General features: G+C 38.1%; 1 long non-coding RNA gene and 5 other non-coding genes across 6 annotated transcripts in view; 3 read left to right on the top strand and 3 right to left on the bottom strand.

Annotated features, from left to right (window-relative positions):
* The first annotated feature begins 589 nt into the window (after nt 1-589).
* Nucleotides 590-7,032, top strand: LOC141552163 (uncharacterized). Its single transcript, XR_012485082.1, has 3 exons — nt 590-642; nt 1,320-1,541; nt 6,738-7,032. It is a non-coding gene; the product is annotated as an uncharacterized LOC141552163 (long non-coding RNA).
* TRNAV-AAC (transfer RNA valine (anticodon AAC)) lies at nt 1,031-1,103 on the top strand. Its single transcript has one exon. It is a non-coding gene; the product is annotated as a tRNA-Val (tRNA).
* On the top strand, nt 6,045-6,117 carry TRNAK-CUU (transfer RNA lysine (anticodon CUU)). The gene has a single exon. It is a non-coding gene; the product is annotated as a tRNA-Lys (tRNA).
* A 4,965-nt stretch (nt 7,033-11,997) lies between the features above and the next one.
* TRNAH-GUG (transfer RNA histidin (anticodon GUG)) lies at nt 11,998-12,069 on the bottom strand. Its single transcript has one exon. It is a non-coding gene; the product is annotated as a tRNA-His (tRNA).
* Nucleotides 12,070-13,671: 1,602 nt separating this feature from the next.
* Nucleotides 13,672-13,744, bottom strand: TRNAV-CAC (transfer RNA valine (anticodon CAC)). Its single transcript has one exon. It is a non-coding gene; the product is annotated as a tRNA-Val (tRNA).
* Nucleotides 13,745-22,667: 8,923 nt separating this feature from the next.
* The window catches only part of TRNAS-AGA (transfer RNA serine (anticodon AGA)), an 82-nt gene continuing 64 nt past the window's right edge, over nt 22,668-22,685 (bottom strand). Inside the window, exon 1 of the tRNA in view lies at nt 22,668-22,685. This exon is cut by the window's right edge and continues 64 nt beyond it. This is a non-coding gene — a tRNA (tRNA-Ser).

Genomic DNA, 22,685 nt, shown 5'->3' with positions numbered 1-22,685 from the left:
AAAGCAATGCAATGCAATCTTAGCTTTGTAGAAGCCTTTAGTTGTATATACAGCATTCTTATTAATGCGGCCAGCTGCCCTTCCAAAACCTTCAGGCAAAATACAAGTTTCCTAATTAATCTATACCTCTCTCGCTCTGTTGTAATCCTCATTAGGTGATTTCACCTTCTGTGGTAGATTGGGGAATCAAGAGATTAGAGACTCAATTTCCTCCACCCTTAACAGACCCAGCTGAGCCATCCAAAGGATGGAAAAAGGAAGGAAATCCCAATGAGTCCAGATCCAGGAGTCTTCGAAATTAGAGGTTTCTCCTACAAAGAGATTTACTAAGAGAAGTTGGCACGACATCAGGGCGAGTTATTGGGAATGTTGCGGACGGAGCTCAGAGTTGGGGAAAGTGAGCAGTGATTAGCGGTTTTGAAGTTAGCGTCTGCGTGACCCAATCTCGAAGCGCTGGGCTGATGCTACCCTATATTGCGACCCTCACAGCAGCGAATCCAGTGCAAGCTTCCACAGACACAACAGCAGGTGAAAATAAGGGTCAACCCCGCTGATCCCAGCAGGCCACCAGTAGGATGCCAAAGCCTGTGGTCCAGGGGACATTTGTCCTGCAGATTCCAGAACCGAAATCCTTCCATACAGGTATCTCATCTTTTCTAAGGGTGAGAGGGAGAAGTAGCCGCCAAAAGTGGGATTCCGCGGGGTTGCACAGGAGCGTTTGTGGACTCAGCGATGAATCTCAACGAGCTGAGCCACAAACCCGGGAGAGAGAAAAAGAATGCTTGAATAGCAGTGGGGAGTGTAAAGTGATAGAGGACTTCGTTATCTACGGTTTATCTGAGAGACTGAGTTTGAACTGATTTTAAAAAAAGACTGTGGTGAGGAAATAGCTAATAACAGGTATGAGTTCCCCAAATTCAAGTCTGGGGACAAGGGATTTTAATACAACGGATACAAGAAAAGTGGTTTAATTGTTCGTAGCTGAACTTTTTTAACAGTCTGCTTTAACGACCACAGTTGCGCAGGTCTAGTTTCCGTAGTGTAGGGGTTATCACGTTCGCCTAACACGCGAAAGGTCCCCGGTTCGAAACCGGGCGGAAACATAAGGTGTCTTTTTATGAGCTTTATTCCTACATAGAAAGGACTTTAACTGCTTTAGGCCACAGTGCATCAGTCTTTCAAGATTACTCGTCGTCTGCACCCTCCAAAATCTTACTATTCCGAATAATGTAAGACACAAACAGATAAGTAGAAAATATCAGGACAGTCCCAGGCGATGGAGACCCATGTTCAAAGGGCATGTATCATTTATGTTACAGAATCAGTCAAACTGAAAACTAGGGAAGCGTAAAAGAAGGGAGAGGATTTATCATTGAATATAGGGAAGGACCCTAGAAGAAATCACAAGAAACCTTACATATCACCTAAAGGAGGACCCATCGCCATGCTAACTATGGACTGCGTGCAAAAAGCAAAAGCTGTTCTGTGCCATGTTTTAGAATATTATCCTTCTCATCTGTGCTTTCTGAGGACCAGCCAAGGTAAGTGTCTACCCTACCTTGTAAATGACGGGTGATTTTTTGACTTAGAAACAATATCTGCATGCACTTGAATCCCGTGAGAAAGTTGGGAACACATGGCATCCAAAAGAGTTTTTGAAGAAATTATAATTCCCATTTCTTCCCAGAGACCCCAGATTACAGTTGGGAATCCTAAAGGGGATTCCCCCCCCCCCCATGTTCTAAGAGTAGACGAAGTTCTCAAATTACTCGAATTTTAAGCGATTTTATTACTATTTAGTGCTTTCAAACTAAATGTTTCGTGAAGTAGGAGAAGCAAATGTTGGATTTGTACATCACATTGAGATATTTCGATTCCTTGATCATAAGAAAAAATTACTTCCCTGAGTAAACTGTCCTTGAAGAAGATAAAATGTGTGAAGATAATCATTGCCCTAAGCTTTTAGCTTAGTCTAAAAGTACATCTGACTGTCTCTCTGTCTCTCTGTCTCTCTGTCTCTGTCTCTGTCTCTCTCTGTCTCTCTGTCTCTCTGTCTCTCTCTCTCTCTCTCTCTGTCTCTCTCTCTCTCTCTCTCTCACACACACACACACACACACAATCACCACCCAAATCACTTTATCAGCCTTCCTCCTATAACAACTGTCCTCATCTAGAATCCTGCCATTCATTTTCCCTTCAAAATCCTTGGGAGATTCTTGACTTTCACTCTGATAAACTTCCTTTGACTTGTCACAACACAAATTTCTGTGGCAATTGTGACCTTACTTACCAAACAACAGACCCTGGTGTAAGAAACAAACTAATGATATCTACATATAAATATATAAAGGATTCTGTAGCCTAATCCCCAAAGGAATCATTCTACCAAGATGGAGCAAACTACGGAAGCCAGAACGAAACCAAATTCTATTAAATAAACTCAATCCCCAAGGTATAATACCCAGAGAATATTTAAGGAACCTGTCTCAAGACTCTCAGAGGAAGCAAAATTATAAGGTGAGTTTTCCTTCATTTTCCTCCAAATCCTGACAAGCCAAAATATGCAGGGAATTTTCCTGTGGTTCACTTTGCTAGATGTATCACAAAACTCCTGCAGGTGAACAAGAAACCTATTATTATCATTATTATTTCACGTTCTTCTAGAAATAGTAACTGTAGCATTACAAGAAAGAGAATTCAAGACTGTAAATACAGGAAAAGAGGGGGAAATTATCAATTTTAAAGTTATGATAGAAAACACTAACGTCAACCAAAACATTGTTTGAAGCAAAGCTACAAGATATGAAATAAATCCACATCTGTAAGCAATAAAGTATATCCATTAGGAAGAACTAGAGAGATAAATTCCACTACAGGACTTATAAAATCATTGGGAATGTATCTAAAAATGTGTATCCAGGAACTCTCTCAATCCAAGTATAAAACATTTTCAGAAATAAAGATAAAACCAAGTAATTGAAAAACTATTGGGAAGGTCAAGTTCATATAATAAAAAGAACTATATTTCCTAAATTAATTCACTGATTCAGTTCTGTGCCAATTAAAATACCAAGAGTTTGACAGAGATTTACAGAGTTTGAGAAAATAAAATAAAACTTGTTTATGAATAAGCAAGTGATAGAGATCAAAGTTAGATATAAGTGAATAATTTCAGATCAATAAATTTTAAAAAGATTTTGTAAACAAATAAAAACAAATGTAGTCAAGATTAGAAGGAAAATAGAAAATTGGGGTGGGGGATTTTTATAGATAATGTCTCAGATAAAAATCTCATAAAGAATTTTGTCAAATCTTATAGATTTGTATATCTCTTATAGAGTACAAATCACTCCCCATTTGATAAATGGTCAAAATATTATGAAAAGCAGTTTTCCAATGATAAAATCAAAGCAATTTCTAATTATATAAAATAACCAAATTATTATTGATTAGAGAAACTCAAGGTAAAATAATTTGAGATATTATTTTACACCTATCAGATTGGCTTGGTTAATGCAAGATGTTGATCTTCATCTAACTTTTTCCAAACTGAACTTCAGTTTTCCAAGCCCTTTGGGGGAAGGGGGAAGGGGGTGATCTTGAGTATGTCTTCAAGAGAGGCATACATTCCAAAACTGTATGTGAGGAGGGATAGCATTCTGGCATAAGACATCCAGGGACTTAAATAACAGGTGTCATAATTTCAAAACACAGGAGTTGTATTCCCACCCCTTGTTTTTTTCAAACAAGAAATTAACATTTTCTGTCCCAATATCTCTGCTGACTTCCAGTCTCACATCATCAACTGTCATCCAGACCAAATGGAATGTCCAGTAAACAAATTCAAAACCAGAACTTATTATCTTTCTTACTATGTACCCTTCCCTTTTATTGTAGAGAACAATGCCCTCTCACTCAGGCTCAAAACTCACAAATCATCTTGGATTCCTCATTATTTCTCAAGGTACATATTCAAGCTGTTGCCAATATCTGCTGATTTTACCTTTGTAACATTTCTCCAAATCATCCCTTTTTCTCTTTTAACATTGCCACCACACATGTCTTCATCAACTTACATCTTGATTATTGCAAAAGGCTGTTGGTGAGTCTGCTTCACACATCCTATCCATCCTCCATTCAGATTTTCCTAGTACACTAGTCCAATCACATCCCCTTTCCCTATTCAGTAAACTACAGGTGCTTCCTATTGTTGCCTCCAAGAACAAATGTAAAATATGTTATTTAGTATTCAAAATCCATATCTTTCTAGTTTTACACCTTATTCCCTAAAGTACCTCCTACCTAGTGACACTGGCCTCCAGGCTGTGCCATGAACATGTCTTTTCATCTCTTAGCTTTAGGTATTCTCTCTGGCTTTCCTACATGCTGGAATGTTCTCACTTCTAATTAATGAACCTCCTTGATTTCCCTTAAGTTCCAACTAAAATCTCACTTTCTACAGGAAAACTTTCCTAACCTATCCTTTTTCCATTATTTCCTTTTAATCCGCTATATAAATTGATATATGTGTACATACAATACATATACAGATTTGTTTGTGGTCTCCTCCATTAAATTATAAGGTCCTTGAAAATAGGGACTTGGTTTTTTTGTTTGTTTGTTTGTTACCACTTCCTTGTATCCACAGTGCTTAGCATAGTGTCTGGACATAGTAGGTGTTTAATAAAAGTTAATTAATTGATAGATAAAATGGCAGCTTTGAAAATGCAAAAAGAGGCATGTCCTCTGTTAAGGGACAGGTCAATTCTCCGAGAGCCTCCACAGCTGTGGATCATAGCATCTGAAGGACTTGCAGGGCAGCTTTTGCTGACATAGGTATTGCAGATTGGGAATGAGATAAATTGTAGGCAGAGGAAAGAGAAGAGAGGTCAGACTATGCAACGACCTCTCATTCAGAGAGGTCAGAGAACAGCAACTGCCTCTCAGTCTCCTTGTATCATTCTCTCGCAAGAGGAGATCCATTCTGGATTGGGTCTCCAGCAGCCACTGTCAGGTGGCTCCCGTGTATTCCAACAGTCCTCCACTTCTCATATGATAGTTGCTCGGTCAATAAACATTTATTAATTATCAACTATGTAGTAGTCAAGTGACAAGTAGCCCATCTATCTCTTTTATTTATTGATTGATTGCTTTATTGATTTATTTAAAGCTTTTTATTCACAAAACATATGCGTGGGTAATTTTTCAACATTGAGCTTTGCAAAACCTTCTGTTCCAAATTTTCCCTTCCTTCCCCCACCTCTTCCCCTAGATTAGCCCATCAATTTCAAATTTTTTGCAAGATGTTGGAGAGCTTTTCAGAAGGTGATATTCCAAGCACACAAACATGCAGAGAGAAAAGGTAAGTAGAAAAACAAATGAATTCCCTGGTAAAATACTGCACATCAACAACAAAATGGATCACCTGGAAATTATGTGGAAAAGGGAGAGGTAATCAGCTCAGAGAACAGAGAAACCATTTCAGTTCACAAGACATTATTTGTCAAAGAAAACAGTTGCGACTTCAATAAAACCAAGAACATAGTGTCTTCAATCTTTTAAGCTCTTTCTCACTGACTTGAAACAAAGTAATCTCCTTTAAAATATCTCTAAAACGATTTCTTTATATTGTCAAATATTGCTCACGTGAGGTTTATAAGAGCACTTTTGAGTACTAGGTAATCTATATCCCGGGAGTTTCGAGAGGTCGTAGTCTCAATCTTGTCAGATTTAGCCTTCCAAAAGCCACGCATGTCTCTAATTTTCTTTTTCTGCTACTTTGAATGGAAGGTGAATCATGGTAGGGTGAGGATGGAGGTGAAAGTAATAAACAGAGGTTCTGTATTCGATTAATCTAGCTATTTCAAGAAAAAGTGAAGAAAGTTTTAATACGTTAAGTTGATTTTTGTGAATTTGTGAAAGGATTCAGGAAAGAATGGTTCTAGACGGTCATTAAAAATGTATTAAAGTCTGTAATATTGGAAAAAGTACACAGGCGACTTTTAGAGAATTAAAGAAAACTTTGCAAAAGCCCATGTCCATCAGCCCGGCTAGCTCAGTCGGTAGAGCATGAGACTCTTAATCTCAGGGTCGTGGGTTCGAGCCCCACGTTGGGCGAATAGTTTTCTTCACACAGGAAAAAAACAATTTGCAAAGTCTCCCTATCTAAATAATCTAAAACGACTCTTTCCCCGTCTCATCCCACTCTGCATGTGTCCAATGATATTGTAACTCCAGAATTTTGAAGCATTTTTTTCTCTCCGCTTTAAAACGCCTATTTTTCTCCCTCCGTTCACTCAGGTTTATATTTTCCCTAGCTCACTCTTAGTCACGGTTTAGTCAGCAAAAACTCAATAATCTGAGTGTGATTGAGGGAGACACAGACACAAAGACAGGAAAAAAAAAAAAAAGACGCAGATAGTTACTTAAATGTTACGAGAGCAGTATTTTAAAGAGGTTCGAAGCCATGAGCTGTGTGTGGCTGAAGAAGAATGGCTTTTTAGAGGAAATAAATGTTAGCTTTGTTCTCTAGTGACTAGGTAGGAATTCAAGAACCCAAGGAATAACTTTCCAAGCCGAGGAATCGATACAAATCAAACAATACAAAGATACAAGAACTGTTACTTGGACAAAGATCATTTTGGTCCAACTGGAGCACAAAAGTATAAGCAGTATGATTGATGAACAAAAATAAAACAAAACAAAACCAAAAAACTTACTTCTACCTCTGGTTTCAGGGACTCAGCTCGCCTTTAAGAGCAGGGAAGGAAACCTGAACAAGCCACAGAAATCCTCAAATGCCTCAAAATCCCTGTCTCTCCATTCCACTCTGCAACATCCTTGTCTCATCTTCCTTTCAAACAACAACAACTCTAGGGGCAAGATGTCTACCTGGAGTATCAAGCCCTAACCTTCGAGGACAGTCGAGGGCAATTGCCAAAAATATCTGTTCACTTGGGGAAATTTTCGAAGAGCCCAAGGACCAATTCTGTAATCAGAGCAGCTTTAAGCAGCCTGGAATATTTCCGCCTTACTGTCTCCTCTCTGATCCAATCCAATAGACATTTATTAAACTCCTACCATACGTTCCAAATCCTGTACTTAGCTCTGGAGATTCAGTTTAATGAAAAGAGAATTCCTGCCCTCAAGTAGTTTACAACCTAATGGGGGGGAGAGCACAACAACGGGACAAGAAAATAAGGGAAGAAACTTCAAGGACGCCTTGTTCCGTGGAGTGATATCAAGCAGAGCAGTAAATGTAATGGAGGGAACTAAAAGCCGGTTTCTTACATCTATAGAAAAAGGCTTTGGGAGGAGTTTGGTCCTCATCCATCCAGTCTTCCAACAGAGGAGAGAGGAATCAGAGGGAGGTGGTAGTATTAATCAATAAATCAATCTTAAGTTAACAGCATGTTGATGAAGTAGATAAAATTATGAAGTTAACCTGGTAGAGCCAAATTATACCATGGAGTTGAAACCTGGCAGAGCATCATATGCAGAATGGAGCCACACTCTTGCCAAGCTCGTAGCTGCCACTCCCTTCTCTACGTTTGCTCCCTTTTCCTTTTTCCTCCTTTGACTCTTAGATACTTACTTTACCTAACGAGTTTCTACTATCCTTCAGGGAAAAACGAAACTCCCAACTTTCTCTGTGGATATGCTGGCTATGGTATTTATTAGAAAGTCTAAGAAACATGGGCCCCGATTGAATCCAAATTTTTTCAAGGAAAGCGTTCCAGAATGCCTCGAGGTCAAAGCCGAAGACTTTGCCAGGTCCTTGGAGAGCAATTAATCCACTGCTCATTTTCCAGATGAAGAAACTGAGGTCTAAGGAGCAAAGAGACTTTTGTGTAGTAACCCAATTAATTAATTTCAGAGGCAGAATATGAACGCAGCTTTTATGACTGAAGAAGGATTCATTGCCTCGCAGGATTATAGGTTTCGTCAAACGCTGCTTTGAAAGATATATTAAGACTGATAACAGAGGCATTTTAGAGGATTCGTCATTGAACCCATCAGAAGGGAGCTATATCTTCATCAGAGTTGGCTCAGAAAAGGTCAGAAAGTGATTCCAAGGGAGACCTTTTCGAATCAGCAACAGTCCATTAGCTCCTCAGGGAAGCAGGGCTTTAAAAGAGAGCAAACTATTTTACATGCCTTCCCAGGGCCTGTGTGGGCAGGCAGGAAGATGACATTAAGCACCAACTCATCTGTTCACAGTTAAGAAAGTGAATCTCTCTCAGGGGAAGAAATTTCCAGAGGAAGTACAGCAAAGAAAGTACTGAGGAAGCTGGAGGAGGGTAAGCCCATAGATTCTGCTAAAAATCCCGTATTGTCTGTTTCCGAAGGACTTCTGGAGGACAGAGTCCTCGGTGAGTCCCATAGGGGCTGTTTTACCTTTCTTTTAAAATTTAGTTCTGTGACAATATCAGCTAAATCTCCAGAGAGATTCCCAGTTGAGTCTTGATCCAAGACTGAATTCTTGAGGCAAAAAACTCAGTGCATGTAGGGTTTAAGACTCCAATCTTATACTTTTGGTATTTAAACATATAAAATGACTTTGTTCCCAGACTTTGTGACTCTTAATCCAGATATTAAGGAAAAGGCAAAGTCCACGGAGTATAATAGAAAGAATACTGACTCTAATGTCAGAAAACTTGCCTTCAAATCCTGTCCCTAACACTACTTCTGTTACTTTTGTTCTTATGTCTCAGTTGTCTCTTTTGGAAAATGAAGGAAATGGACTAGATAGATTCTCTACAAGGTCCCTTCAAACACTAGCAAATTGACCCAGTGCAATTCAGGGAAGCTTTCTGTCAGGAAGCTTGGACTTCCTTAGAACCTGTGTGACACACAACAACCAACAGAATTATTTGTTGGCAGAAACACTGACCAAAGGAATGACTTTGGTTATGTCTCATACCAGCCTCAACCTCAACCTCTTTAACTTAGGGAAATAGCAGCTTCAATGATGGACTGGCAACAAGGAAACATATAGTAGAAGAATATAGTCATTGGGTATTTGAAATTTGGTCTTTGAAGCTATAAAGGAGCTCATACCACCCATCACTTATATTGCTTATCCTCTTTTCACTCTAGGCTTTGGCCCAATTTTTTTAAAATTTCTTTTAAATAATAGCTTTTTAGTTTCAAAATATATTCAAGGATAATTTTCAATATTTACTCTTGCAAAATCTTGTAATACAAATTTTTCTTCCTCCCTTCCCTTCACTCCCTCTTCCCGACAGCAAGTAGTTAAACATGTGCAGTTCTATACATTTCCATATTGATCATGCTACACAAGAAAAATCAAATCAAAAGGGGAAAAAAGAAAGAAAAAAAGCAAGCAAACAACAACAAAAAAGATGGCAATGCTATGTCATGATCCATATTCAGTCCCCACAGTCCTCTTGCTGGATGCAGACAACTCTTTCCATCACAAGTCTTTTGGAATTGGCCTGACTCACCTCATTGAAAAAAAACACATCCATCAAAATTGATCATCTCATAATTTTGTTATTAGTATTAAATACTAATTTATTAAGTAATAATTAATACTTGCCCAGCAACACTCCATTCATTTTTGTCATAGGTCTGTTTTTGTACATACAGACTCCCAGGCTTGAAATGTGGTTCCTCATCTTGTTTTCCTGCACTGTCATACATTGCAGCCTGAGGCTAAAACTATCTTCTACACTACAAAATTGTGTCCAAGCCTCCCTATGGGTTCTGTTTCAAACCTCAGAATGTACTTAATTTCTCACCTTTCTAGTTCATTCATCCTGTAATATTTCATGTTTTATTTACTTCATTTATTTGTATTGTAGTTCTCAAGAGAATTATAAAGTCCACTAAGGAAAGAGAAAATCTCTTAGGTAACCATTGTATTTTTCTTCATATCACAGGATTATATACACCGTTAGAGCTTAATGAAGGATTCATAACCCTTGGGTATTTATGTTGTGAAAAGAAAAATGATTTATTTTACAATAAATGTTCATAGATTTATGTTGGTATAAGAGAGAGCAATTGACAAAGTTTTTGGAGGGTCCATTGTAAGAAGAAAAGAATTTTAATGTTTTCTTAGGGAAGAGGAGTTTTGATAGGAATCTGGGAGTCTGGTGAATGTAAGAGGAAAAGGAGGAAATCCTATGAATCCTGGATCTCTCCAGTAAATCATACCAATGAATCCTTTAAAACTTAATCTACTATAACAATGAAATGGATCAAACAAGATAATCAAACAAGAAAAAAATTTGCCATCAAACAAGAGATAAAAAAGGTGTATAGTACAAGATGGAAAGGGAGAATAGGTGTGGAACATTGTTTACATTGCCAGACTCTTAGTTTATTAATCAGTTTTGGGGATTTTCTTTTTTTCCTTTTTTTTTTTTTTTGTTTTATGGTTCTCAATGAGGGGAAGATGTAGGCATATAGGAAAATATTTAGGGTAGGTTAAAATGAAAAATATAAATAAATCTTATTTAAAAATCTTGCTGTGAATTTCTCAAACACTCTTCTCAAGGAAGTAATATTATCTCCTGATTAATGAATCAACATGCAGATTTCAACATGGCTGACAAATCCAACCATCAAGCACCAGTTGCTCCAAGTTGAGGAATCAATCCCTCAAGCTGAAGTGGCCTACTTGTCCTAGAGTGTAACCACCAGCAGATAACATGGACACTGTTAACATTCAGATCGAGGGAGAAATTTTTTTTAAATTTCTTTTTTTTCTTAAAGCTCTAAACTCTAATTCCAGCTCCCTGAGAGACTGAACTACAAATTAAATGAATCAATGATTCTGATTTCTTTGCCATCCCAGAGAAAGCTCATTGTAGGGAAAAAAAAAAAAAAAAACAACTTCGTTTTGCAAGATCCCATCAGCTTTGGTAATCCACATCATCAGTATGTCAGGCTTTTTGATTAGAAGCTGAAACTATGAACTCTTAAAATCTCCGCTAAAAACATCTCTTTTCTTAACTGGCTTTATTATTTGGCACTCACGGACACAATCCCCGGGAAGTTTGTTGTGATCATTGTAAACTTTATGTAGTTTGATATTATCATAACGATAAAGCTCCAATATGAAGTCACTTGGGCTATGTGAGCCTAATGTCCATAAAACATAGGCAAAGAGAGATTTTTTGTAATTTTCCGTTACCAACTCTGTGGAGATATAAGGCTTGCAGCTTTTGACAGGATGAACTCTTGACCTGCTGCAGGGGTCTTCAGTTTTTCTGCTAAGATAGTTGTTAGATACTCCCACCAGTTTATGGTTCTGATAAAGAAACATCACCCAATCCTAGCTTCCCCACTTAGGTCTTGTACAAATAAGTAATCTGAGGAGCTTTTCTACCAAGTCTGGATCTGATTGGGAAGGTTCTTTCCAACATCTAGCATCAATTATTTCTTCTTAACCAAACCCATAATTTTGCCACCAAAACCACCAATTTGAGCGTTGTTCCCTCCTCAGCATATCTCCCTGCCCTTCAGGTTGTGGTAAGTTTCTTGCAGTCGGGGCACAACCTTCTATTTATATTCTTTTAGTATGTGTACATGCTTTTATTTCGCCTGTTTGCTGCTTTGCACAATAAAACTTGACATTATAATCATCTTCCTGACTACCATTTTTTTTTTTCTAGAATTTTCTGCATCCCGGGATTTGCTTTAACCCGAGGTGTGAAGTCAAATAAAGCACTACTTATTGGAAAAAGCCTTCATAATCTTGCAGGATTCCATCAGCCTAGGTATTCTACCTTCTGTCCTGATTGGAGAGTGGAGCTAGGAGTTCCAAAAGATCCATTTGAGTTTTGCTCCGCATATGCAGTTCATCCTTAGTTCCCGATGTCCTCACCTAGCTAGAAATGAAGCTAGGCTAGTGATGGGGAAAATGAAAAGCTGAAAAACAACAGCTACCGACCAGACAATGCGATGAATCATTATCCTCACTTTCAAATATGCAAGTAGAAAATCGAAAGGAGAAAAACAAAAATCTGCCGTGACTCGGATTCGAACCGAGGTTGCTGCGGCCACAACGCAGAGTACTAACCACTATACGATCACGGCAAGCCACCAGATCTGGTGCTAGCAAGCGTGTTCTTCACTTCCTCTAATTAAACTGAACATATACAATATATACATGTACTTTTGTAGATTTGAGTTTCTGCAATACTAGAACATCCTATTCTCTATGGAATATTATTTTTAGAAAACTCAGTGTCTTTTGTTGTCTATGTTCACATCTTCAGTGAACATAGGAGGAAGAGGCTAATAAAAAATCTTTCCCGGCACATCTCTCTTCCCATCCTAGAATGAATGATGAAACAGGTATGTATTCGAGTACGTATTACTCGAAAGATCCTTCCCAGCTCTTACTGACTTGATTAATCAATCTCCTGATAAACCTAATTCTCTCCGCAGGATCCAAAGCTACCTGATAGAAACATTGATGCTTCCGACATAAAGTACCGGAGACCACGACTCAGCAGGAACTCTGAGTGGAGAAGTAGTCAGAAGTCCTCGGGAGACCCTACCTACCAGTTTGAATCGAAGTTGAGGAGAAGGATCTCAGAGGAGGATCCTACCCTTATAACAAGGATATAAATAAAGACAGGTCAAAACTTCAATTATAGTTCCTAAGTCTGTTAATATATTATCTATTTCATCTACTTGCCTCTTTGCAAAAGGAAGGAAAAATATGTCCTTGTCTATTCTACAAGACCACTGGCTTTCCAATATTATTCAGACTTTAGCTTCCTCTTAGTGAGCTTTCCATTCATGTGGTTTTGGTTATTGTGACTACTGCTGCAGATTTCACTGTTAATCTGTTCATACTTATATGAACTGATATAATTTCATACAGAACTTTCCTCTGAACTCTTCACACGTGTCATTTCTTACTAGTTGCGTTGTCTGACCTCTCTCCTCTTCCCTCTGCCTCCAGTTTATTTTATTCCCAATCCATAAGCAACACCTGTGTCAGTAAAGGTTGCTTAGCAACTCCTTCAAATGTTATGTCCACAGCTGTGGAGGCCTTCACCTAAGCATGGTCCTTAACCTCTCAGGAGGTAAATAATATGCTCCATCCCAAGTTCCCTGGATTGTTCCTACTTCCATCAGACTTCAAGAGTATATGTACAAGGGGGAAACTACTTTCATTTGAGGGTGTCCCTGGATGCCACTTCTCTCCTACCTTGATATGGGAAAGAGGGGTGCTGCCCAAGGGAATCAAGTGTATGCCAAAAACTGTTTCTAGGCCAAAGAGCTTTTCTGTTTATATTAGTGGTCATTCCACATGTGAAAACAATGTCTTGTTCAAGTTCCAGTCAAAAGTTGTAAATTTAGGGCAGTTAGGTGGCACAGTGGATAGAGCACCAGCAATTAGGAGGACCCAGTTCAAATGTGGTCTACACTTAACACTTGCTAGCTGTGTGACCCTGGGCAAGTCACTTAACCCCAGCCTCAGAAAAGAAAAATTTCCTTGATCTACTTAGCAAAAAATTGGCATTCTGTACCTCCAAATATGACCTACGATAGAGAGAGAATAATCTCCGTGAATAAACTGTGTAGGGATTCCTCAGAAGGAGCTTTTTAAAATACTCTGCACTTTCCAGGGAAGGTAATTGACTTTTTTTTTTTTTTTTTTTTAAATAAAAAGACCTCTTTGGCTGTTTCCGCCCGGTTTCGAACCGGGGACCTTTCGCGTGTGAGGCGAACGTGATAACCACTACACTACGGAAACCAACTGGCAAGAGATGTCATCTCAACATTAAAAGTTTTGCTAAGATTAGGTAGTGATTAACTATGATAGGTTTAATTCTTCTGAGCTAAAGTGGTGATCCAAGACAATTCCAATAGATTTGTAAAGTGCCATCCACATGCAGAGAAACTATGGAGGCTGAACTAGGATCATAGCATATTATTTTCGCCTTTTTTACTTGCTTTTTCTCTCTCGTGGTTTTCCCCTTTTGCTCGGATTTTCCTTTCACAATGGAAATATATTTAAAATAATTATATCAGATTGCTTGCTGTCTTGGGGGTAGGGAGAAGAGGGAAGGAGAAAAAAAATTTGGAATTCAAAATCTTATAAAAATGAATGCTGAATACTATCTTTACATGTAACTGGAAAAAAATAAAATACTATTGAGGAAAAAAAGGAAAATGCCTTGCTCCATGAACTAATTTAGGTCATTGCCACTTTGGTTTATAAACTGTTCTTGGGGCCTTTTCAAGGAACAAAGAGGTCAAGATAGCAAAGGCCTTTATGGGACAATCTCTCTGGCATCAAGGCTTCTGCTCTTTCTTTTCTTAGCCTCTGGAACAGTTCTTTGATGCTAACCCAAGGATCCAGACATAATCCCAACCAACTGGCAGAAATCTCTCTGAAACTTTCAGGTGCACAAGATTTCAGCATCTACCCACCTCCCAATTTCACTCTTTCAGACTCATCAACCTGATTTTATGTGAGCTTCTCTTGGTGTATCTCCAAGTTAAGAAAGCATTTAATATTGGAAATAATTTGCTATCTTAACACAGGAGTTTCCTTTCTCTTCTTAATATTGAACTATTTGATTGGATTTTTTTCCCCCTTGTCTCCTCTGGTGTGAAAGGAAGGTAGTCAATGATTAGGGGATTCCCCTCCTCACATGAGAATGGATTAAACCACAAAACAGTCATCACCCCAGCCGGAACACGTCACTTGTAAAATGTATTTTGAGAAAGTACCTGAAATAGGTTTTGAGAATGCAATAAATCATAAGTAGAAACAAAACAGTTAAAAATCAAATCTGAAATCAGATCATCACCAAACACTTTTAATTTAAAGAGGGAAAAAACTGGAAGATTTCTGCATGAATCTGCATCTATCTTGATATACCCTGATATCTTTGGTGATACTTGCTGGAGGGTGGCAAAGATAATCTACATATAGCATAATTCCAAACTGCTTTTCAAAATTCTTAGTCCAGATTACACTTACACAAAGAGTGCATTAGTTCAAGACCCTGAATACCAAAATCTACCTGGTGATCTTGTATGTGTAGCAGTGATAGGATTATGTGGTAAACAGACTCATTCAGTGCTTGCTTCCTTTGCCTAGATGTTTCCCTAGATGAGCACTGCTCATCTGCTCTGAGAAATTTTTTATCAAATAATGTGTAAGTCCTTCCTCTCTGGAAGGAGCAGTTGGTCATTGGACAGATGAGATATATAACATACAGAAAGAAACCAACACAGTAGCCTAGTGGTTGGTATATCCAAAGCCACCAGTTATTAGGGGAGGTGACTATTTGACAACTGAAATACCCAACCAGAAACATCTCCTTGGCAAAAACACTTCAATTTTAAATTCATTTCTCCCTCTTCTTTGAGTTTCAATTCCCTTCTTATTACTCCATCAGTACACTCAGACAAGCAAAGACCTGTAGTCAACACTGCTTATTAGGACAAAGTATACAATTTAAAGAAAGAAAAAAAGTCATCAGTCAGAAAGAAATATTTTCAGCTTCTACAAAGACAGAAAGGAGTTAGAGAATTATGACTTCAAGGTCTGTAATAATAAAGAGGTTCATTATTACACCTTCTGCCCTAAATTCCTCCTACCAGATCACTTTCAAGAAGTATAGCTTCAAAAATTCAGGACCCATTCTTCCTAAGTCTGTCTCTGCCCAGTTCTGTCTCAGCCCTCAGAAGCTTTTCAACATTTCTTCTTTTATAGCACTCACTGGTATTTTTTGTATGCTTTTACTAAGAAACTGAGTTTCTCTTTAACTTCTGGCACAAGTTCTTGACTAACAAAGGAAGGGCAAATCGCCCTTGTAACCTTGTATTGGTTCTCATGTTATGCCACAGTTCTCTTTTATTGTCCTGATTCAGTTTCCCTAATTATGCTGAATTAGTTTCCCTAATTGTTCTGCCTCAGTTTATAATTGTTCTGCTCGATCCTGAAAAACCACCACTCTGTCCTAATCAGAATATTTGATAAGGATAAAAGAACTTATATTTTAGAATATCAATCAGAATGCCTCTTCCCATCCCAAGCTATCAGAATATCAGATAGCATCTTATCAAGATGCCTCTCCCCATCTTTGGGGTTCCTCCCCTCATTATATCATCCCATCTCTGGTGGCTCACCCCACCTTGTCAGAGTCCCATGCCTGATCTCAGCACCCTGACTCCACCCCTGCCTCAGTCTACTCCCTGAGTCTCAGCCACATGTATATAGGTCATTGAGAACTCACATTGTTTGCTGGATTCTTGGAGACAATAGTCTCATTCAGCCCTGGGACCAAACTGTGGATCCATTTGGTCCCAGTAAATCTCTCCCTTTTAAATAAATTATTAAATATTCTCTCTATCTTGCCTCAGTTTCTCTGGCATTCCACTCAGAGATTTGATCAATTTTCCAGTAGTCTAAAAAAAAGTCTAAAAAAATTTTCTCTCAATTTTCTCTTAAATTGTTCACATTTGCTAAAGAGAACACCTCTGGTATGTTTTTTTATCATTAATTGAATACGTTTGGCTAAGATGACAGGAACAAATAACAATGAATGTTGGAGGAGCTGTGGGAAAACTGGGACACTGATGCATTGTTGGTGGAGTTGTGAAAGAATCCAACCATTCTGGAGAGCAATCTGGAATTATGCCCAAAAAGTTATCAAAATGTGCATACTCTTTGACCCAGCAGTACTACTACTGGGCTTATATCCCAAGGAAATACTAAAGAAGGGAAAGGGACCTGTATGTGCTAAAATGTTTGTGGCAGCCCTTTTTGTAGTGTCTAGAAACTGCAAAATGAACGGATGTCCATCAATTGGAGAATGGTTGGGTAAATTATGCTATATGAATGTTATGGAATATTATTGTTCTGTAAGAAATGACCAACAGGAGGAATACAGAGAGGCTTGGAGAGACTTACATCAACTGATGCTGAGTGAAACAAGCAGAACTAGGAGATCATTACACATTTCAACAATGATACTGTATGAGGATGTATTCTGATGGAAGTGGATATCTTCAACATAGAGAAGAGCTAATCCAATTCCAATTGATTAATGATGGACAGAATCAGCTACACCTAGAAAAGGAACACTGGGAAATGAGTGTAAACTGTGAGCATTTTTTGTTTGTTTGTTTTTCTTCCCAGATTATTTTTTACCTTCCGAATACAATTCTTCCTTTGCAACTACAACAACAAAATTCGGTTCTGCACATATATATTGTACCAAGAATATACTATAAGATATTTAATATGTATGGGAATACCTGCCATCTAGGGGAGGGGGTGAGGGAAGGAAGGGAAAAATTCAGAACAGAGGGGAGTACAAGGGATAATGTTGTAAAAAAAAAAAAATTACCTATGCATATGTACTGTCAAAAAAAATGTTATAATTATAAAATTAATAAAAAAAAAAAAAAAGAAATACCAAAAAAAAAATTGAACATCTGCATCTTGGCCCCTTTTCTTTAAGTCCTGAGATTTCAAGGATCACCATTTTATAAAGCTATGAAATATGAACTTGGAAGAAATAAAACTGAGGGTCACAGAAATGGAAATGAAGAAGAATGAGCAGATTGCAAATTTTTATAAACAAGGAATTACAGAAGAGAAACTGAGTGGAAAAATGTTATCCAAAAAATGTATGAGATAAAAGGAAAACAACTAAACAGGGATGAGAGCAAAATATAATAGTGGAAAGTCTGTTCAATTCATCCTTAGCATCAAGGCAACCAATATACATTGTTTATATTAAGAATTTTTATTACAAAGTAAATTTTAAATTTAAGTTAAAGTAAACATGCAAACAAATATATACAAACAAGGTCTAGACAGGCTAAAGTGGACATATTCTCAGAGGAAAAGCACTAAGACTGAGGATTAAGAAAGGATTCTTTCTAAAGCCTTAAAGGGAGCCAGGGAAGTCAGGAGACTATGATGAGGAAAGAGTGCCAAGAACTGATGACAGCATATGGAAAATCATATAGTTGGGAAAAGTAGTGTCTTGTGCAAGAAATTGTGAAAGAGGCCAGTGTCACTGGATCTCAACATAAATGAAAGGTAACTAGGTAGACAAAGGCTGAAAAGGCCAAGTCATAAGGACTTTAAAATCCAAACAGAAAATATATCTGTTCCTGAAGAGAGTCAGTGGAATTTAATTGAATGATGGGGAAGAACTGATAACATGATTAGACCTGTGATTAAGGATAATAAATTTGTCAGGTGAGTGGAGGACATACTTGAGTGGGGAGACACTTGTGTCAGGGAAACCAGAAGATTATTGCAATAGACAGGGCTTGAGGTGATGAGAGTTATCACCATGATGGTGGCAGTGTCAGAGAAGGATAGGGAACCTTTAGAAGAAAAGTCAAGAAGATAAAAACCAATAGTCCTTGACAACTGGCAGGATATGGAGAAAGGGGTAAAGAGGGAAGTTCAGGATAATACCTAAGTTGTGAACCTGGATGACTGGGATGATGTTGATGTTTTAAAAAAAGAAAAGTCATAGGCATATATGAATTAATGGAATATTCTACTGTACTGTAAGAAATGATGGGATGATAAAAACTATGAAACATGGAAAGATCTATATGAACTAATCAAAGTATTGTAAGCAGAATCGAGAAAACAATATGCACAATAACTACAATAATATAAATGGGAAAAACAACTAGACACTAAAAAAATAAAAAGTATAATAAAAGTCCAAGAACAAGCAGGACTAAATGAAAAGATATGAGAAGACCAATCTGCCTCTTTGTGAAGATGGGAAGTCTACAAGTGCTACACATTGCATATGTTTTCAAACTTTTAAAAAATATATTGATCAGTTGTACTATTTGGGTTTGTTTTTTTTTTCCTTAAAAATGCTACTTATGGTAAGGGATGGCTCTCTGGGAAGGAGAAAGGAAGGTAGAGGAAGATGGGTTCTTGGGATAATTATGTTGATGTTTAAAAAAAGAGAAAATATCAATAAAAACTTATTTTTTTAAAATAATGGGAAAGGAGAATGAGAAAATTGGATGAGGTGAAAATAAATTCAAAGGACACTAGACAGCACCTCAGGAATTATTATGTCAGACTTTTCTAAACAGATACACTACTTTGCTATCCTTAGACTCTGTGTAATAAAGCAATTTATCCCTTGTTTTCATTTGGTTTGAGAACCAGCTTAGCTAAGTGTAGATCTCACAATCTGTCATAGGTAATAGGTAAATTCTTTGACCTAGAAAGAGTGACAGTACACACAAGATCATCTCCCTTTCCCTCTTCCCCAAAAGGTAAAGAGAAGTGGTTTTCAAGGGCAAATGAAATTTAAGAGATTATCATATAATTTTCATCCTCAGTTTCCCAAAGATCTGGAATAACAAAGAGATCTTAATAAGAGGGAGGAGGGCAGCATTTCCAAGTGGTCTAAATGTTGACAAATTCTCAAATTACTTATAAATTACTGGAAATCTATGAGATAACTATAGGACAACTATAGGTGCTTCCAGGCTAAGAGATCCCTGACCTGGGAGGAAGTGGTTGAGGAAGCTGGATCTATGAACCATGCTGAGAGTCTACATTTGGATTTCTTAATCACAACAGAATATTACTTTCTTGAAGAGAGAGGGAAAGGTGGACTAAGACAGGTTAGGGATATTTACTAGGGCTTGGTTTGTTAGTCTTTAGCTTTTAGCTTAGTATTATGGGTCAGAACTTGAAACAAAATACTAAATGGAATTGAGGAGGCAATGGTTAATAGTTTAGCATTAATTTAATCCTACAACAAATAATGGTTTCCTAGTGATATAATGATTGATTTTTACTCAGTGTAGAGCACATAAGCTAGGTGCCTCAGCTAAATTGATTGAGAGATTCGGAGAAAAGGCAAAGGACTGGCAGCAGGAAATTAAGCTCTCAGAACCAAGGGGAGAAATTCAATTTGATCTTCTGTCTTCCTGGTGGCTGGCCTGGATTCCTGCACTTCCCCCACTAAGACCAAGGCCAGACTGAAAGGCTCTCCAGAAAGCTGCTCAGCTCCAGGAAGGAGATAATAAAGAATCTGAATTATAAGAAAGCTAACCGAGCCCCAGGAAAAGAGATAAGACTTTAAAAGAGATAATAAAGGATCTGGACTTTAACATCTGTCTACACTTGTGGTGGTAACTGAACTGCAATGAAGGCTGCTCCCGGAGACCCCCAAGAAAACCTAACAGAGAACATTGCAACTTAGTGTGAAAAGTTCTGTTTCAAATCCTGGATGAGCTTTTTAACTGTACTTATTTTGGCAGTCATAGAACAACTATAGGCTCAACACATGAAAAATGTCTTAAATTTCTCAACCTACAGACTCCCAATACCCCTCCTTTTCTTTCTGCATATAAATGACCTGCTACTCTTCTTCAACATCCACTGGAGAATTGAGCTTAGTACATTAAAAGTCTCCATTTGATTTGTTACCTTTGTACAGTCTTGACAAAATTGATTGGGGGGGGGGGATTTAAAATATGCCCATTTATAAAAACATCATCTCACTATCCCTGTATGGCCTGGGAGGCTGTCCAACCTGCCTTTCCCATTATCTCTGCTAAGCTTTGTTGTTTCCACCAGATAGGTGTGGCTCTTTCAAAAGAAAGTGGATTTGTTGGAGGAAAGCTATTCTTTAGGAGGAAATCTCTAAGCCAAGTCAAGGGGCTGAAGTACACTCCCACAAATATACACAAACCTACTTTGTCCTAGGAAAGAGGAGAAATGTTTCTGGAAAGATTATCATAAAAACATCTAAGACTGAAGAGTCCCAAATATTTCAGATATCAATCATCACTGGACTCTGGAGCATCTATGATCTTGGATAATGTAGGTCACTTCAAAAGACCTGCTAATGGCACCAGGGCCTAGAGGGAAGTAAAGTAAAGAAGATAAAGTGGAACTGGAATGTGCTTTCTTCTCACTAGATCAAACATGATTTCAGAGCCAGAAAAGAAAAATAAAGTTTCTACCTTCACGCCTTTCCTTCATTTTTTTATCCACCTCATGAACCCTTAAGCAACAGTATATACAGATTTTATGTCCTCAAGTGCCTATAGGAGCTTACTGAATAAACATTGATACAATGTCTCTACACTTAATAACAATGTCTTATATTTGCAATGAGTAAAATTTCCATAACTCCCTTTCCTTGGCTGGGGTAATGAATTGATGAGGAGAAATTTGAGATCAAGCTACTGATGGGAGGAATACTCCAAACCAAAGATACCATGAAGGTGGTGTCATGATCTTGGCGATGTTTCTTTATTCTGAATTCAGCAACCTTCACTTAAATCCAAGTCCCAGCACTATAGCCCCCTTTCTTAATCATTTCCCTTTTATCTCCTAGTTTTCCACAGGTGATTCCTAAGGGTGAAGAAGTTTTCATCTGAAATCACTAAAAAAAAAGGTGAGTTAGGAGAGTTCAGGAGCAGAGAGCTGAGAGAGTTTCACTTGCTTTGGGTGATGAAGGAGCCAGAATAAACTATGCTTTATTTGATGGCTTAAACAACATTTGCTTAGAACTTTGGTAACATTCTCACCTAATTCTGAAGTAAAATTTCATTCTGACTGTCTCCATCACAGTCACAGTGACCATAATTTTGCTATTTCTATCCTTTCCTTTTTCATTCCTTCTTTTCTGTCTTCTTTCCTTCCTGCCTACCTGCTTTGTCTAGAAGTAAAAAAGCCCACTTTTAGCCTTTCTTTTTAGAACTCATAATAAAGCGTTCCGTTTAAAGCATTTGAGCCAATCTGAAAGGGATTTTTTTTTTCATTTTTAATCTAGCAATTTTGAAACGAAGTTCTGCTTCTCTCTTCTTAGGTTGTCCCAAGGACTCCGCCCTAATGAAAGTAAAGTAATAATTACTTTATTATTAAAATAAAGGAGCCCTATATCGAGTCATCTAAGGATGAGTAGAGAGAAGAGATGCAAATAAGAAATGTTTTATTCATAATGCCGGAGAATCTGAGGCAAAATAGAAATTAGACAGTTATAATATTTTATTTTAAAGGGAGAGATTGTGCTGGGGGCATATTGCCCCCAGGGCTGATGTTCAAAGCATCCAGCAACTAAAGTGATTTCTCAATGACATATACACCAGTGGCTCAGCTACAGTAAGGGTAGACCGAGGCAGGGGCGGAGTCAGCTCACTGAGAGCAGGAACGGACCATCCGGTTCTGACTGGGGGAGGGGAGGCAGCTGACATTCAGATAAATTGGGATAAAGAAGAACCATGACAGAATGGGGGGAGGCCCCGGGGACATTCTGATAAGTAGGGAAGGGCTAGGGTCTTGAAGTCTAAGATAAAAGGTCTTTCTCCTTACTTGGATCTTGATGAGTAGGAGGGAGGGGTGGTGTTGCAGGATTGAGCAGAATAATTAGGAACTGAGGCAGAGCAATTTTGGGAAACCGAGGCAAGGACAATTTAGGGAAACTGAGTCAGGACAATTAAAAGGGAACTGTGGCACCACACATTCATTCATTCATTCAACTCAGATATGGTTCTGCCAGCTTCTGGTACATACAGGTCTCTTCCCTGCTTTATTCTTCTGTTTCTGCTACTCTTTTTTCCTACCAAAGAGCTAATGTCTTTGTATAAGTGGTACAAATATAAAAAGGTCTTTATTCTAATCAATGTCTCCTAAAGCTTAGAGACGTAGTCGGTAGGATTCG

This window comes from Sminthopsis crassicaudata, chromosome 1 (assembly GCF_048593235.1).
Source record: "Sminthopsis crassicaudata isolate SCR6 chromosome 1, ASM4859323v1, whole genome shotgun sequence".
Classification (NCBI taxonomy): Eukaryota; Metazoa; Chordata; class Mammalia; order Dasyuromorphia; family Dasyuridae; genus Sminthopsis; species Sminthopsis crassicaudata.
The sequence above is the reverse complement of the archived record's forward strand: the minus strand, read 5'-3'. Positions and strand labels throughout refer to the sequence as shown.